Below are 15317 nucleotides of genomic sequence, written 5' to 3'. Positions count from 1 at the left end.
TCGGCACTTTTTTAAATCGGCTGTATTCAATTAGCCCAGATCAGCTTATCGGTGCTGATCGGCACTCAAAAATGGAGATTTCATCGGCAATTGGTCCCACCAACTAAAGTTGGCAAGTTGGAGGGGAGAACGATCGGTAAGGTTTCCGGAACGACACTTAGAAAAAAAAAATCATCTGTATATCATTGGAGTCAATGGAGCGGGGACGTATAACATTATACTAGTGTTTACGTCTTATTGCTCACAATACAAATGTGCTTAGCATTACAGTGTGGAGGTCATTCATTTCATCGTGTCACCCCTTACGTTTATTATTTGCATAACATTGTACTTTTATATGTTATCATCATTTGCGTGTCACATTACTCATCATGTTATGATGTGTCAAGGGAAAATCCTATACTCAACTCTTAAAGGAGCAGGTCACATCATATCCAAAATGTGACTGAAGTGTGCTTCAATTACTTATATGATGTTACATATTTCACACATCTAACACATCCAGCGTATAGTAATGTTGCTATACATGACACAATGCTTTCAATGTGTAACTCATGATCAAACATAAATGTAGCTCTTTGTTTTCATGTTTACATGTACTTTGTGTCCTCCCTTTTTTGATGACGTCCGCAATTGGACACTCAATCACATTGCATGTTTACATTGTACACGATGCATTACAAGCACTTCATGCTAACTTATACACACATCTAGAATAGTTACTCATTGTTACACGTTTCAAACTGAATCAAGAACAACTATCCTGATGCCAGAAATGTATGCATATGCACAGTATAATTAATTGATGTGAACATGTGACAATAACATTTCAAATTACACATGTTGCAATGAACTTTTTCAACGTCAATGTCATGCTTGTATCCTAATTAGATGACTGAGTGTTGCGTTCAGAAGTGGTACATGCATTACACATTCCACAAATACTTTCCAATAAATGCTTCAACAAAGCTTAACATCAAATAAACAAAAGAGATACCGGCGCCTAATGAGTCCAAAAATAATGGAATCCTGGATATCCAGTAGAAATAGTTCCAGTTCCAAGGAAATCAACAGTCTCTGTATCTCAGGGAGAGAACCCTGTTAGATGGGATGAGTGAGGAGGAGATTGTAAGTCGCTATCGTTTGAGTTCAGCAGCAATCTTAGCTCTTTATGAAGAGATACGGCTGATTTAGATTTTGTGACAGCCAGAGGTCGTGCAGTCCCTGGGCTTGTTAAAATGCTGTGCTCATTACATTATCTTGCTTCCGCGTCATTCCAGACAACAGTGGGCATAGTGGGCGGGGTCTCGCAATCTACATTCTCGCGGGCCTTTACCCAGTTTCTATGTGCACTCAATAGACGCGCTAGGAATTATATTAATTTTCCTACAGAGCACACAGAGTGGCTGGAAGTCAGGAATGGCTTTTATACCATAGCCGGGATACCATGTCTGCTGGATGCAATTGATTGCACCCATGTTGCTTTGATCCCGCCTAGTCAGAGTGAGCATGCTTACCGCAACCGTAAGCACTACCATTCTCTGAATATATAGGTGGTATGCGATGCCACAGTGAAGATTATGCATGTGGTAGCCAAATTCCCTGGTTCCAGTCACGATTCCTCTATCCTGAGAAACTCATCAGTCTTCCATGCTTTCGAAGAAGGCTATTTTGGACCTGGTTGGCTGGTTGGTGAGTACATATTATGATGTGTTATCTCAAAACTCTTGTTTTTCTAGGAATTGTTGTATGTTATAATGTTATCACTAATTGTTTCATATGTGTGCACCATGGATTATAGGTGACTCAGGATACGGAATTAGGCCGTGGCTGTTGACCCCGGTGCCAAACCCTCAAAGTGAAGCAGAGGAGAGGTACAATGTTGCCCATATATCTACATGATCCATTATAGAGAGGACATTTGGGCTTCTCAAGACAAGATTTAGGTGTCTCGATAGAACTGGTTGGGCACTTCAATATAAGCCTGCTAATGTGTCTGATATTATAATTGCATGTTGCATTTTCCAGAATGTGGCACTCAGAAATAATGTGCAAACAGACATACGTCAGGGTTTGGAGGAGGAGCATCCCGTCAATTTACCAGCTGACACTGACCAAACAGCCAGTGGTGTTGAGACACGTCTGAATGTCATAATACATTTTTTTCATGTAAGCAAATACATATATGTTCATAGTACTACATACATATATTCATTCTTTGTTATGATAAATACATTTGTCCAAATACCATTCACTTAGGAAACAGATGAATATGGGTCTCACACCTTTCTCTTCTCTGCTGTCTGGACAAATGCATGTGGCACACGTATGTCATTCATCCACACGTTCTATTATCCTTCTTATAATTAAAAGTTTTTGTATATATGTGAATAAATCATGTGTACTAAATTAATATTTTATGTACATGCTCTTTTTGGTTATGCATACACAATACACCTACTATGTCCATACTCATTAGTTAGTGCAGTATGGTTACATAAAATGTTATTTTTGCACTGTGACATGTGCATCACATTGATGTGTAATCCACTGTGTTTTTCATATTATATTTAACGAAATCTACATGGTGTTTCATATCTAACACTAAATAGACACTTTGGTTTGTTGCTTACCTTCATGAACATGTCATGGCAATGTTTTATATTCATTCATGTTTTCTTTTTCAAGGTAAATCACGTCAATGACTGCTCATGGTATGTATTTCAACTCACATGTGTCATAAGATGTCGCAACATCTATAAAGGTATAGTTACAGGATGTGTAAACACAACAGACATAAATAAATGTGACTATAGAAATATGTCGTTTCAGTATAGTGTAAGTGCGTTTTTCTACACTTGGTGGTTAATGTGCAGTGTTTTTGAAAAGCATTAGGGACATTACATTACAATTAATGTAGCAAACGTTACTCATTCCATTCCTGTAATATAGGGGTGGGTGGAGAGAAGGGGATAAACCCTGCTCAAATATTTATTATGGAGGACAACATCCACGGATGCACATGAGTGATCTTAACACTCAATGCATGTTTGCCTGTAAACACACCAATGTTTTCTACATCATTTACATACCAATGTATGTGATTAGTTCTTGTATCAATGCATCTTCATGTTCATTACAACATTGTCACATGTGTATGTCTAACTCACACATGTGTGGTGATTTGACGTACATGTAACATGTGATTTGACATACATGTCACATGTTTCAAAATGTGAATACCATTAAAAAAATTATTTCTTTGTATTATCAACTTTTCATACTTCATTCGACCCAATGACAATGTTGTTAATATAATTTTAATTTCATTCACGTAAGGTACTCATTATTATCATGATACGTGACAACTAATGTCAACATAAAACGTCAATTACGTGGACATTTGCATACGCACACATTTCAAGACAACTGTTTGTGTCTGTATGCACACATTTGAGCAGCACTGTGTGTGTGTAGCACTTTTTGTGTCATGCATGTTTTGCAACATCAAATTATAGAAACTCACATACTAATGTTGATTGTATCATCAGACTCACTTCACTCTGTCTGTGTTGAACGTTTAATAAAAACACTAAACTATAGTTAGTCATCAAAATAAAATATACACACTAATGTCAATTTTTTCATGATGTGTAAGTAATATTCAATAGCTCATGCATGTTAGGTTAGCATTACAACTTAGGTGAAATATAAAATTTCACACGAAAATACTGTTTATATGACCTCCCTATTGTTATTGAATAGTTTCACATACAATGTATAGGAGTTGTTATGTAGCATTTACATTCTGTCACACGTGACATTATACAATATAGTACACAAATGTGTTTGCGGAGTGAGAAAGTTGGTTGCATACTGTATTTAACAGAGCAACACATACCATGTTAGTAGAAATTAAAAACAAAAAATTAAAAGTTCTAACTTCAGTGCTTAGCAACATCATAATGTTAATTAAGTGCATACTAAATATAGTCCTAACCGGATAAAATTATGTCTTCATTGTTAATCTGCGCAACAAACATTGAAAGCATTGTTACATATGTATTCTAATAGTTGTTTGCTCGTCGTCACAATCATCTAATATAACGAGTAGATCATCTGAAATCATACATTGAGCACATGGGTTCATCCGCGACATCTGTGAAATAGAGCAAACACATAATGGTCAAAGATGGCACATTTATATGTATGTGCATGACAACGCGTAATACATCTCTATATGATTGTGGATATTCACGCATAAGTAACGTATATGTTGAAAGTGCAAGGATCAAACCACAGATACTGAAGTGTCATTTTGATAATGGCTTTGCTGGCATTACTACGGATATGATATTTCCGGTGCCTGTATACATAATAATAATGTGCGTGCGCAACTTCAGTTGCGCGCGCACTTAACGATTGTGTGGACTAAGTCTTAGCGCATGCGCTAAACAATGTGTACGCTGTGCGTTGAATACATGTCCCGCCATGTTGCTGCTAGCAGTAAGCATATCATGGTTGGAAGTTATGCTATGGAAGCGAAACTAATTCACTTCTACACACGTACTTATATAAACTTTTTAAACGGACGTGTGTGCACGGAAACAACGGCCGATCAGCCAATGAGTGAACAAAAGACATGTGACGTCATGTGAAGGCACCGTGAAATGCACGCAAACACTCCTCCCACTGAATTAACATTGGCCGCCAGCGCTGTGCACGCACCGAAACACAGACGCGCGCGCATGACACAGTGCACTGACCATAACAATAAGCAACGGCCACAGCCAATACGCTTTCACGTGCACACTTCGGTTGGGCGCGGGGCTTGAATCCGTAAACCTTTTTAAGGACGCCTTGGGTCATGACAAGGGTCCCACGTCATATGTGGCCGACCCTTTTGTTTTTACTATGTTGCATGCTAAACAATGAGGTCTGTGTGTTACAGTTAGTGTAACATGTTGAACTGATACTTTAAAAGAGATATTACTGTAGGTTTTATGAGTCCGTCAACAATGTGTAGTAATGCTTCTCATGTAGTATATTGTAATAGGAAATAATGTCTTTGTGCACGCTACATGTAAGGCTGTCTGCAATGTTACGCTGTATCCACGCATTTGGCTATGAAATGGTGGATATTAAAAATGTAGACATTTAGAATGTGAGTAAACGCATAACGATTATTGTATTTACCATTCTTGTAGAAGTCAAAACTGGTTTGGCTGCAACTGCTCGCTCCAGAAAGGAACAACAGTCTCATCCATGCTTGAGGCAACCGTTGAATCCTGAATCACACACATCTCCATGAGGCGCTCATATGGATCTGCACTGTCTTCTTCAAACAAGACGTCCGGAGGTACGTACAGTTCTTGGTTGTTTTCCCATCCACATAGGTATTGGCCATATAAGTTTGGAGACATATCATTGTTATGTCCATCTTGCATCTGGTCTTCATGAATGGAGGGTGCAGGTATAGCAGCTGACGCGCCACTCGTTGCGGCTCCACTGTAACTGTTATTAGGCAAAAATATGCTATTTAACAGAAGATATTTTCCATGTACCATGGTAATTTTAAATGATGGGGCAATCTGCAAACATCCATATCGTTGATCTAGGCGATCATGGACACGCTCAAAACATTCATTTGCTGATAAAGTGAATCGTACAGAAGTTTTAAAATTTGATTCTCGGCATGCTTCTTTGTAGTATGGATATTTGTTTTGGATCAAGTTATAGATGTGGCCCACGCTAGCTTTCTTGTCATCAGTTGATTCGATTGCTTCTGAAATCATACATTTATATGATTTACGTGGATTGCTGTGCAATGTGGAAGCTTGTGCCATTTCTGCTGTGTTGAAGTGATGAGTGTGTAAGTTGAGCGCATACTTTTGCCTGCTGAATGTGAAAATAGTTACAGTACATGTTATCTTCGTGGTTTCTTCCAAGGTTAAAATACAAGCTGTATGTTGTACGCCTTGTTTTTCCCCCACAAAAATGTGTGAAAATAATTGCCACACATTCTTTGTGTAAGATAGTCATTTCACTGTAAACGAAACTTTTATTTCGGCTTAATCAACATGTGCAAAACAAGTTTTCGATTGTAATTAAAATAACAATGTGTGTGAAAGATTCTACAGTGGTAGAATGAACAGATTACTGCTTACACTGACCTATAATGACCCACAGACACACCTGTGTCTGTTTTTCTCTCTCTCTCTTTCTCAATGTTTAAATCTCTCTCTCTATTTTTCTCTGTCTGGTTATCTCTGTCTCTCTCTTACACTGTTTGTTAGTCTCTCTTGAGACATATATCTCTCTCTCTCTCTCTCTCTATATATATATATATATCTCTATATATATATATCTCTATATATATATATATCTATATATATATATATCTCTCTCTCTCTATATATATATATATATATATATATATATATATATATATATATATATATATATCTATATATCTATATATATATATATATATATATATATATATATATATATATATATATATATATATATATATATATATATTGTGGCAGAACGGCCTCGCGGCGGGGTCAGTAAGACGCTCGACACGATGGGAAACTTTAAACACTAGTGGTTTATTAGCCACAACCAAAATAAGTACGGGTGCACTGTCCTTTTAAGAAACTACTTTCTTGCAAATTAAAGCCTAGTCCCGTTAGGGACACTAACTCACTTCTTGAGCCCTTACTAACAGGACAGCCAGCTAATCTGGTCATGCCCAAAACATGCTACACAAACGATAACCAATAAGCATAAAAAGAATAAAGTCTTATCTGTTTCAGCTCCAAACAGCAAACAGGAACACGGTTCCGGGGAGCAGGCTGTGTCCAGCCTCACAGCAATGTTTATCTTTATCCTTGGTTGGGGTCCCAGCTGGTCCCAGCAGCAAAGCTCCTCGCAGGACTGGGGACCAGAGCAGCAGCAGCTGCTACGGCTTCCAAGCCGGGAGAGTTCTCTCCACCTTCCTGTGGAAAAACAAGCTCCCTGTGTGTGTGTCACTTCCTGCTTTTAAACCTGCAGTCTCTCAGGCCTCCTGCTTAATTAGGCTGCAGGTGTGCTTCCTTCTGTCTGAGGAGATTAACACTCTGTGAACTGGCTGCAGCGTCTCTCCATTCACTATTCCAGCCTACTGAGTCAGTGACTCTGTCACATATCCCTCTCCCCAGCGAAACATTGTCCTGTGGAGCGGCCCGTGCACCATTCCCGTGCAACAGCATTTTTGGCGAAAATGTCTGACGTCGGCCCTTCCCTCCCCCTTTTTTTTTCTTGCCTTCCAATTTAGGCATTTTCTTTTTTGGGTAATTACCAGGCCATCTGGGCCTGAACACTGATCCTTCTCTACCTCTTTCTCTTGTGCCGTCCTGAGTCTAGGGTTGAAGCTCCGCCTTTGTTGTGTCCCCTTTTGCAAATGTCCCCAAGCCTCCTGCTGTCTATCAGCTATCTCTGCCTTCTTCCTCTTGGGCTCAGAGTCTCCCTTACCCTGTAGAAGAGCCAAGACCTCAGTTAGCTCATAGTATTCACTCACCAGTGCTTGTCCTGCTTCTCCCTCTGTTTTTTGACCTTCCTCAAAGGTTTTTTGTACTTCTTCGTCTGAATCAGAAGTCTTCCTGGCCCTTTTCTTAGAAGAACCCACACAGATTAAAGCTTCCCATGATACAGAGCTGTCAACCATTTTCTTATCTTCCGGGCTCTTTTCCAGCCTTTGTTCCTCACCATTTTCTTTAGCTTCCTCTTGATTTTCAACAGAACCAGCACTACCAGTAGAGGACATGGTAGCACGCTTTGCTTTTTCAACCTCATCTTCTTTGTCACTTTCAGAAGACAGCTTTGCACGCTTTTTAGGGTTGACCATTTTTTTAAAAGAGGCCCATGGTGTAATGCCATCCTTCTTTCTTTCTCCATCAGAAGTGGCCCCTTCACCTTCTGTTTCAACAGTCTGTGCTGTGTCTCCCATTACATTTTCTGTAGGAGAGGTCTCTATAGACTCATCAGGAGAAGAGTTCGAACTGTCTCCTCCATCTACCTCTGCAGGATCACGAGACTCCAATGAGACAGGTACTTGTTCTGTCACATACTCTGCCGTTGTCTCTTCTTCCTTCTTTCCTTTATGCTTCTTGCCTGAAAGCTTCTTTAAACCAGATCCAGTGAAAAGCTTCCTTAGAGGGCTACTTTGAAGGTTAGCCTTCTCTTGTGAAGACAGTAACTCCGCTTCAGTGGTGATGGCTTCTGGACCTTTCTCCATCAGCGTATTTTTAGTGTTGGTTTTCACCTCATTTATCTTTATAACTTCAATTTGGGTGGGGGTCTTATCAACCCTAAGTGCACCCCATGATGCCGCTCTATTACTGTCGGCAGACTCGTAGGCTTTGGCCTTTCTTTCTTGTCCCTTTAATTTACTCCGTTGGGAGTGTTGCTGGATAACCTGTGATGTCTTTCTCATCTTATTTTCCAACTGAGCGGTGTCCAACATAGCCACATGCTCAGTCTTTAGGGCCTCGAGTATCTCGTCCAGGTCACGCTTTTGTTTCTCCGCCAACTTGCGGCCAGCACGCTCAGACTTCAGGTCTTTCCTCAGGTCATGAAGCTGTCCTTCTGCATATCTTTTTTCACTCAGTGCCGCTGCCAGTTCATCCTCTTTGGCGTTGAGTCGCGACTCCACATCTCTTAGCAGATTCAGCGCAAGGCTTAAATCTGTTTCTTTTCCTCTATTTCTGACCTGCAATTGCCTGTGCTCCTCCCAGACCTTGTCCAGCTCCAGCTGCAGTCGGTCCCTCTCATTAGCCGTGTCGTCCAGCAGCCTGTGGGTATTAGCCATCTCGATTTCATAGCGCAATGTCAGGCAAGCCACCTGACGGACGGTCACCTCGTCCCTCTCGGAGAGTTGTATTTTGCGCTCAGCAATCTGCGTCTGCAGCTCTTCAATTTGATCCTGCAAATCCCCTCTCAGGGACTTCACCTCTTCCCGGTGCTTGCTCTGGGCTTGCGTCAGCGCCGCCTTCATCTTTTGGAGCTCTGTAGTTTTTGTCGCCAGTATCGCCGCTGCTTCTGTTTTCCAGGCTTCTTTCTCCTTGGCATACTGACTCATGAGATGGAGCTGCCTCTCTGCTTCTCCAGCACTTTCTCCAGTCTCTGGACCTTTCCGCGCTCCCTCTCACACAGAATCACCTGGCTTTCAAGCTCCGCCCCCAGCGATGCTCTTGTGGCATACAGCGTGGCCCTCAGCTCCTCATGCTGTTCTGTGGGGACATACTGGGTACTCAGCCGTTCCTGTAGCACTTGCTGCTTCTCCTTGGCCGCTTGCAGACTTGCATGTAGCTCTTGCAGCCGGCTCTGCCATAGGTGCGCTGCTTGTGTGTGCTGCTCCAGGGAGACACGTTGCATCCTCTCTGCATTCTGCAGTGCTTCCTGCACCTCTAATTTTTCTTGCGCCAATTGCGCCTTCACTTTCTGCGCTTGGTGAAGCTTCTCAGTCCCATCACTGACTTGACCAGTTAGGTTTAAAACCTCTTCCTTCAGGTTTATATTCTCCATTTTCACAGTCTCTATATCCCTCAGGGCATTCTCATGGGTTTCCTTCAACATACCCAGCTCTGTGTTTAGACTGTGGCCCTCCTGGCGTTCCAGCTCTGTTTTGAGCGCGCTAGCTTCTTGGTGAGAAACTTCTAAGTCTTTGATGAAGTTTTGCACATCTCTCTGGGACATCTCATAGCATAGTCTCCAGTCAGGACTTGTTCTCTCTGATTCCATGTTAGCAATTGCGGTGTTGGCCTTATCCAAGCTTGTCTTCAGCTCCTCCAACTCACTCCGTAAGAAACGCTCTGTTTTCTTTAACTCCTCATACTCAAGTATAGCTGGGAGTATACACCTCTTTACCTCGGCGTTCGCTTCTCGCTCCCTATTCAATTGCTCCTGCAAGGCATCATAATCACGGTGGGCAGTTTGGAGTGCAGAAATTAAGGCCTCTTTTCCCTGGATCAAGGATTCAGCTTCCCTTTGCTCCTCCTTTTCCTTTGCCACCGTTCCTGTGACAATTCTGCCCATCACTCCGGTCTGCAGCACATCTCGGTGGCTTGCTGACTCCTGTTGTCCTGATATCGCAGGCTCAAGTGGTTCGGTCACTTCCTCTGTGACTTGAAAAATATTTTTCTTTTTCTTCTTTCTCTTTGTTTTATTAGTTCCAGAGACATCAGTGGTACTGGGCACATGCTCACTGGTATCAGCTTCCACATCTTGCTTGCACTCATAGGGCGTTGCTTGCTTTTGCAGCTGTTTGTCTTTGAAAAATTTGGGGCACACATCTTCCATGTGACCTACTTTATGACAGGCCCAGCATACTAAATTCATCTGTGGGTACGGCTCTCCTCCAGGGGCCACATATGAGTCGTCATCATCATCATCATATGGCCTGAAGGGACACTGTTTTGTATGGTTATGTACATTGCAAAACTGACACATGACGGCGGCCATTTTAAAACCCCGTTTTAAAAAAAAAAATCTCACACCCGATGGGGCAGACTTTGCACAACACACGTAAGCTGTAGGTACTTTACAATCTATGAACCTTCTGGGTTCTTCTTAGGGCAAATTCTTTGCAAAAATCCATTTTCATTTTCCTTTTATACCAGACAGGGCAAATTTTACATACAGCACTTGCTAGCTGCAAATTCACTCGCTTCAACAAAAGGCATTAGCTTTACACAGCAATCCTTTCATACCCGATGGGGCAAATTTTACACTGAGCGCTTGCTAGCTGTAACTTCCATGCTTCAGCAAAAATCTTTTTTTTTCTTCCGCTTGAGTTCAGTGTCTCAACACATCTTCATCTACTGACCCCGAGAGGCATAACATCCCACTTCTGACACCACCTGTGGCAGAACGGCCTCGTGGCGGGGTCAGTAAGACGCTTGACACGATGGGAAACTTTAAACACTAGTGGTTTATTAGCCACAACCAAAATAAGTATGGGTGCACTGTCCCTTTAAGAAACTACTTTCTTGCAAATTAAAGCCTAGTCCCATTAGGGACACTAACTCACTTCTTGAGCCCTTACTAACAGGACAGCCAGCTAATCTGGTCATGCCCAAAACATGCTACACAAACGATAACCAATAAGCATAATAAGAATAAAGTCTTATCTGTTTCAGCTCCAAACAGCAAACAGGAACACGGTTCCAGGGAGCAGGCTGTGTCCAGCCTCGCAGCAATGTTTATCTTTATCCTTGGTTGGGGTCCCAGCTGGTCCCAGCAGCAAAGCTCCTCGCAGGACTGGGGACCAGAGCAGCAGCAGCTGCTACGGCTTCCAAGCCGGGAGAGTTCTCTCCACCTTCCTGTGGAAAAACAAGCTCCCTGTGTGTGTGTCACTTCCTGCTTTTAAACCTGCAGTCTCTCAGGCCTCCTGCTTAATTAGGCTGCAGGTGTGCTTCCTTCTGTCTGAGGAGATTAACACTCTGTGAACTGGCTGCAGCGTCTCTCCATTCACTATTCCAGCCTACTGAGTCAGTGACTCTGTCACAATATATATCTTATACTATATTAGTGAAAGCACTGTAAGTTTGCCTGCCTGCCTGGATGTCCGGTGTCCCTAGGGGAAATCTCATTGGTCCCTTGGCCCGCCCGCCCCCGCACACCTCTCATTGGCCTGAGGCGGAGTGACGGGCCAAAGGACACACAGGGACACACACACACACACAGGGACACACACACACACACACACACACACACACACACACACACACACACACACACACACACACACACACACACACACACACGGGGGGACACACACACAGACACACACACACAACACCACACACACACACATTGATACACACACACACAGGGAACACAGGGACACACACACACAGGGGGGACACACACACACAGGGACACACACACACACACAGGGACACACACACACACACACACACACACACACACACACACACACACACACACACACACACACACACACACACACACAACACACACACACACAGGGACACAGGGACACACACACACAGTGACAGACACACACACAGTGACACACACACACAGTGACACACACACACACACACACACACACACACACACTGTTACATACATTAGCGGGGCTCACAGTGTTAGCAGCACCCGCGCGCACCTCTCCTCTCCCCGTGTCTCCCGTGCTTTCACCCGACCCCCCCCTCTCCCCGGCGCCGCTACAGTCAGCGGGACACACACACTATTATTACCCCTTCAGCGCCCCCCCCCCCACCCAGTGTCAGCGGCCGTGCGAGACCCCCCTTCTATATCTCCCACCTCTCCCCCCCACACATATACATGCCCCCCCCCCTCCCCGGTGCTACAACTCACCCCTCCCCGGCGGGGGAACAGCCTGTGGCCAGGCAGGCTGCCTCGCGGCGCCGAGTGCCCAAGATGGCGGCACCCGGGACACAGCGGGGAGCGGCCACAACACGCTGCCTCCCGCCTCAGATCCACGTGGGACCTGCCGGATGGGTGAGTGAGCGGCCTTCACCTCCCCTCCACCCCCCCTCCGTGTCAGTGTCTCCCCGATACCCCCCCCCCCCCCGGCGCCGCTACAGTCAGCGGGGGAGCGAGCGAGCGCCCGGGACACAGCGGGAGAGCGGCCACAACACGCTGCCTCCCGCCTCACATCCACGTGGGACCTGCCGGATGGGTGAGTGAGCGGCCTTCACCTCCCCTCCACCCCCCCTCCCGTGTCAGTGTCTCCCCGATACCCCCCCCCCCCGGCGCCGCTACAGTCAGCGGGGGAGCGAGCGAGCGCCCGGGACACAGCGGGAGAGCGGCCACAACACGCTGCCGTCCCGCCTCACATCCACGTGGGACCTGCCGGACGGGTGAGTGAGCGGCCTTCACCTCCCCTCACCCCCCCATCACCTCCCCTCACCCCCTTTCACCTCCCCTCACTCCACTTCTCCCTTCCACCCCCCTTCACCTCCCCATTTACCACCCCCCCTTCACCTCCCCTCCACCCCCCCCCTTCACCACCCCCCCTTCACCTCCCCTCCACCCCCCCCCTTCACCTCCATTCCACTCCCCCCCTTCACCTCCCCTCCACCCCCCCTTTACCTCCCCTCCACCCCCCACCTTCACCTCCCCTCCACCCCCCCCTTCACCTCCCCCTCCACCCCCCCTTCACCTCCCCTCCACCCCCCCACCTTCACCTCCCCTCCACCCCCCCTTCACCTCCCCTCCACCCCCCCCTTCCCACCGCCTCCCCCCCCCTTCCCACCGCCTCCCCCCCCTTCCCACTGCCTCCCCCCTTCCCACCGCCTCCCCCCCCTTCCCACCGCCTCCCCCCCTTCCCACCGCCTCCCCCCCTTCCCACCGCCTCCCCCCCCCCCCCTTCCCTCCACCTTCCCCCCCTTCCCACCGCCCCCCCCCCCCTTCACCTCCCCTCCACCCCCCCCTTCACCTCCCCTCCACCCCCCCCTTCCCACCGCCTCCCCCCCCCTTCCCACCGCCTCCCCCCCCTTCCCACTGCCTCCCCCCCTTCCCACCGCCTCCCCCCCCCTTCCACCGCCTCCCCCCCTTCCCACCGCCTCCCCCCCCTTCCCACCGCCTCCCCCCCCCCTTCCCTCCACCTTCCCCCCCTTCCCACCGCCCCCCCCCCCTTCCCACTGCCTCCCCCCTTCCCCCCCTTCCCACCGCCTCCCCCCCCTTCCCACCGCCTCCCAGCCCCCCTTCCCACCGCCTCCCCCCCCCCTTCCCACCGCCTCCCTCCCCCCCTTCCCACCGCCTCCCCCCCTTCCCACCGCCTCCCCCCCCCCCTTCCCACCGCCTCCCACCCCCGCCATCCCACCGCCTCCCACCCCCCGCCTCCCACCCCCCACCTTCCTCCGCCTCCCCCTTCCCACCTCCTCCCCCTTCCCACCACCTCACCCCTCCCCCCCTTCCCCCCTCCTCCACCCCTTGCCCCCTCCTCCACCCCTTGCCCCCCTCCTCCACCCCTTGCCCCCCTCCTCCACGCCTTGCCCCCTCTCCACCCCTTGCCCCCCTCCTCCACCCCTTGCCCCCCTCCTCCACCCCTTGCCCCCCTCCTCCACCCCTTGCCCCCCTCCTCCCCTTCCCGCCGCCCTTCGCCTTCATGCCCGCCTTACCGCCTCCCCACCCCCGCCTCTGCCTTTCACCCGCCCTTACTCCGGCCGCCTCTGCCTTTCACCCACCGCCTCACAGCCGCTGCACGCACTCACAGACACCCGCCACACTCAACACATACCTGCCGCCACACACACCTGCTGCCTCCCGCCCCTACGCACCGACATCACTGACCCACCGCCTCACACCCTAGCAGGACCCCCACTCACAGACAGCACTCACAACCCACGCGCCAGCCGCCGCCTCACACCCTTGCAGGACCCCCACTCACAGACAGCACTCACAACCCACGCACCACCCGCCGCCTCACACCCTAGCAGGACCCCCACTCGCACACAGCACTCACAACCCACGCGCCACCCGCCGCCTCACACCCTAGCAGGACCACACCACTCAGATTTTTACATCACTTATGCCACCAAAATATACATTGTACTGTGGTGTGGTTACAATAAACCATTTTTATACAACATCGTATTACATTTTCTTCCATCTTTCTTTTCAATATTATTATCCAACCTTTACAACAAACAGTCACCTATTGTTCACAATTTATAAATAATACTACCTATTATGCATTTACATCCCGGGCAACGCCGGGTCTCTCAGCTAGTATATATATATATATATCTCTCTCTCTATATATTAGTATATATATATATATATATATATATATATATATATATATATTTATATATATATATATATATATATTTATATATATATATATATATATATATATATATATATATATATATATATTTATATATATATATATATATATATATATTTATATATATATAGTATATATATATATATGTCTACATTTAAGGCCTTATATGCAAACAGGCCCTTGACAGTTTCTAACATTACTGGGTGAGTATGTTGAGTGCCTATTAGCGTCAGCTGTGTATAAGTAGTAGTTAACAGCAAACAAGGCCTATTTAGAGCCATGAAGGCCTGTACTGTTAAATAATAAAATACATATATTTAATATAGTGGTAAACAAAAATCCATTTATGTGTGTAAGTAGGCCTTGTTGAAATCATTGTGAAAGTTTCATACAGGTGAGTGAAGTATTGCCTTCATAATATTATTGACATAATGTAAACAAGTGTCCTACCATGTATATGTCATAAACACAAGGCCTGTTTGCTGAC

At 46.3% G+C, this 15317-nt stretch overlaps 1 protein-coding gene and 1 long non-coding RNA gene across 4 annotated transcripts in view; one reads left to right on the top strand and one right to left on the bottom strand.

Annotated features, from left to right (window-relative positions):
• Positions 1 to 15317, bottom strand: part of LOC142497953 (uncharacterized) — a 153275-nt gene that overhangs the window by 56688 nt on the left and 81270 nt on the right. The gene's annotated exons all lie outside the window — the stretch shown is intronic.
• The window catches only part of LOC142497955 (uncharacterized), an 18808-nt gene continuing 7938 nt past the window's right edge, over positions 4448 to 15317 (top strand). Inside the window, exon 1 of the long non-coding RNA XR_012802360.1 lies at positions 4448 to 5359. This is a non-coding gene — a long non-coding RNA (uncharacterized LOC142497955). The remainder of the gene's footprint in view (positions 5360 to 15317) is intronic.

This window comes from Ascaphus truei, chromosome 6 (assembly GCF_040206685.1).
Source record: "Ascaphus truei isolate aAscTru1 chromosome 6, aAscTru1.hap1, whole genome shotgun sequence".
NCBI lineage: Eukaryota > Metazoa > Chordata > Amphibia > Anura > Ascaphidae > Ascaphus > Ascaphus truei.
Note: the sequence above shows the minus strand (reverse complement) of the source record. Positions and strands in the feature narration are given on the sequence as shown.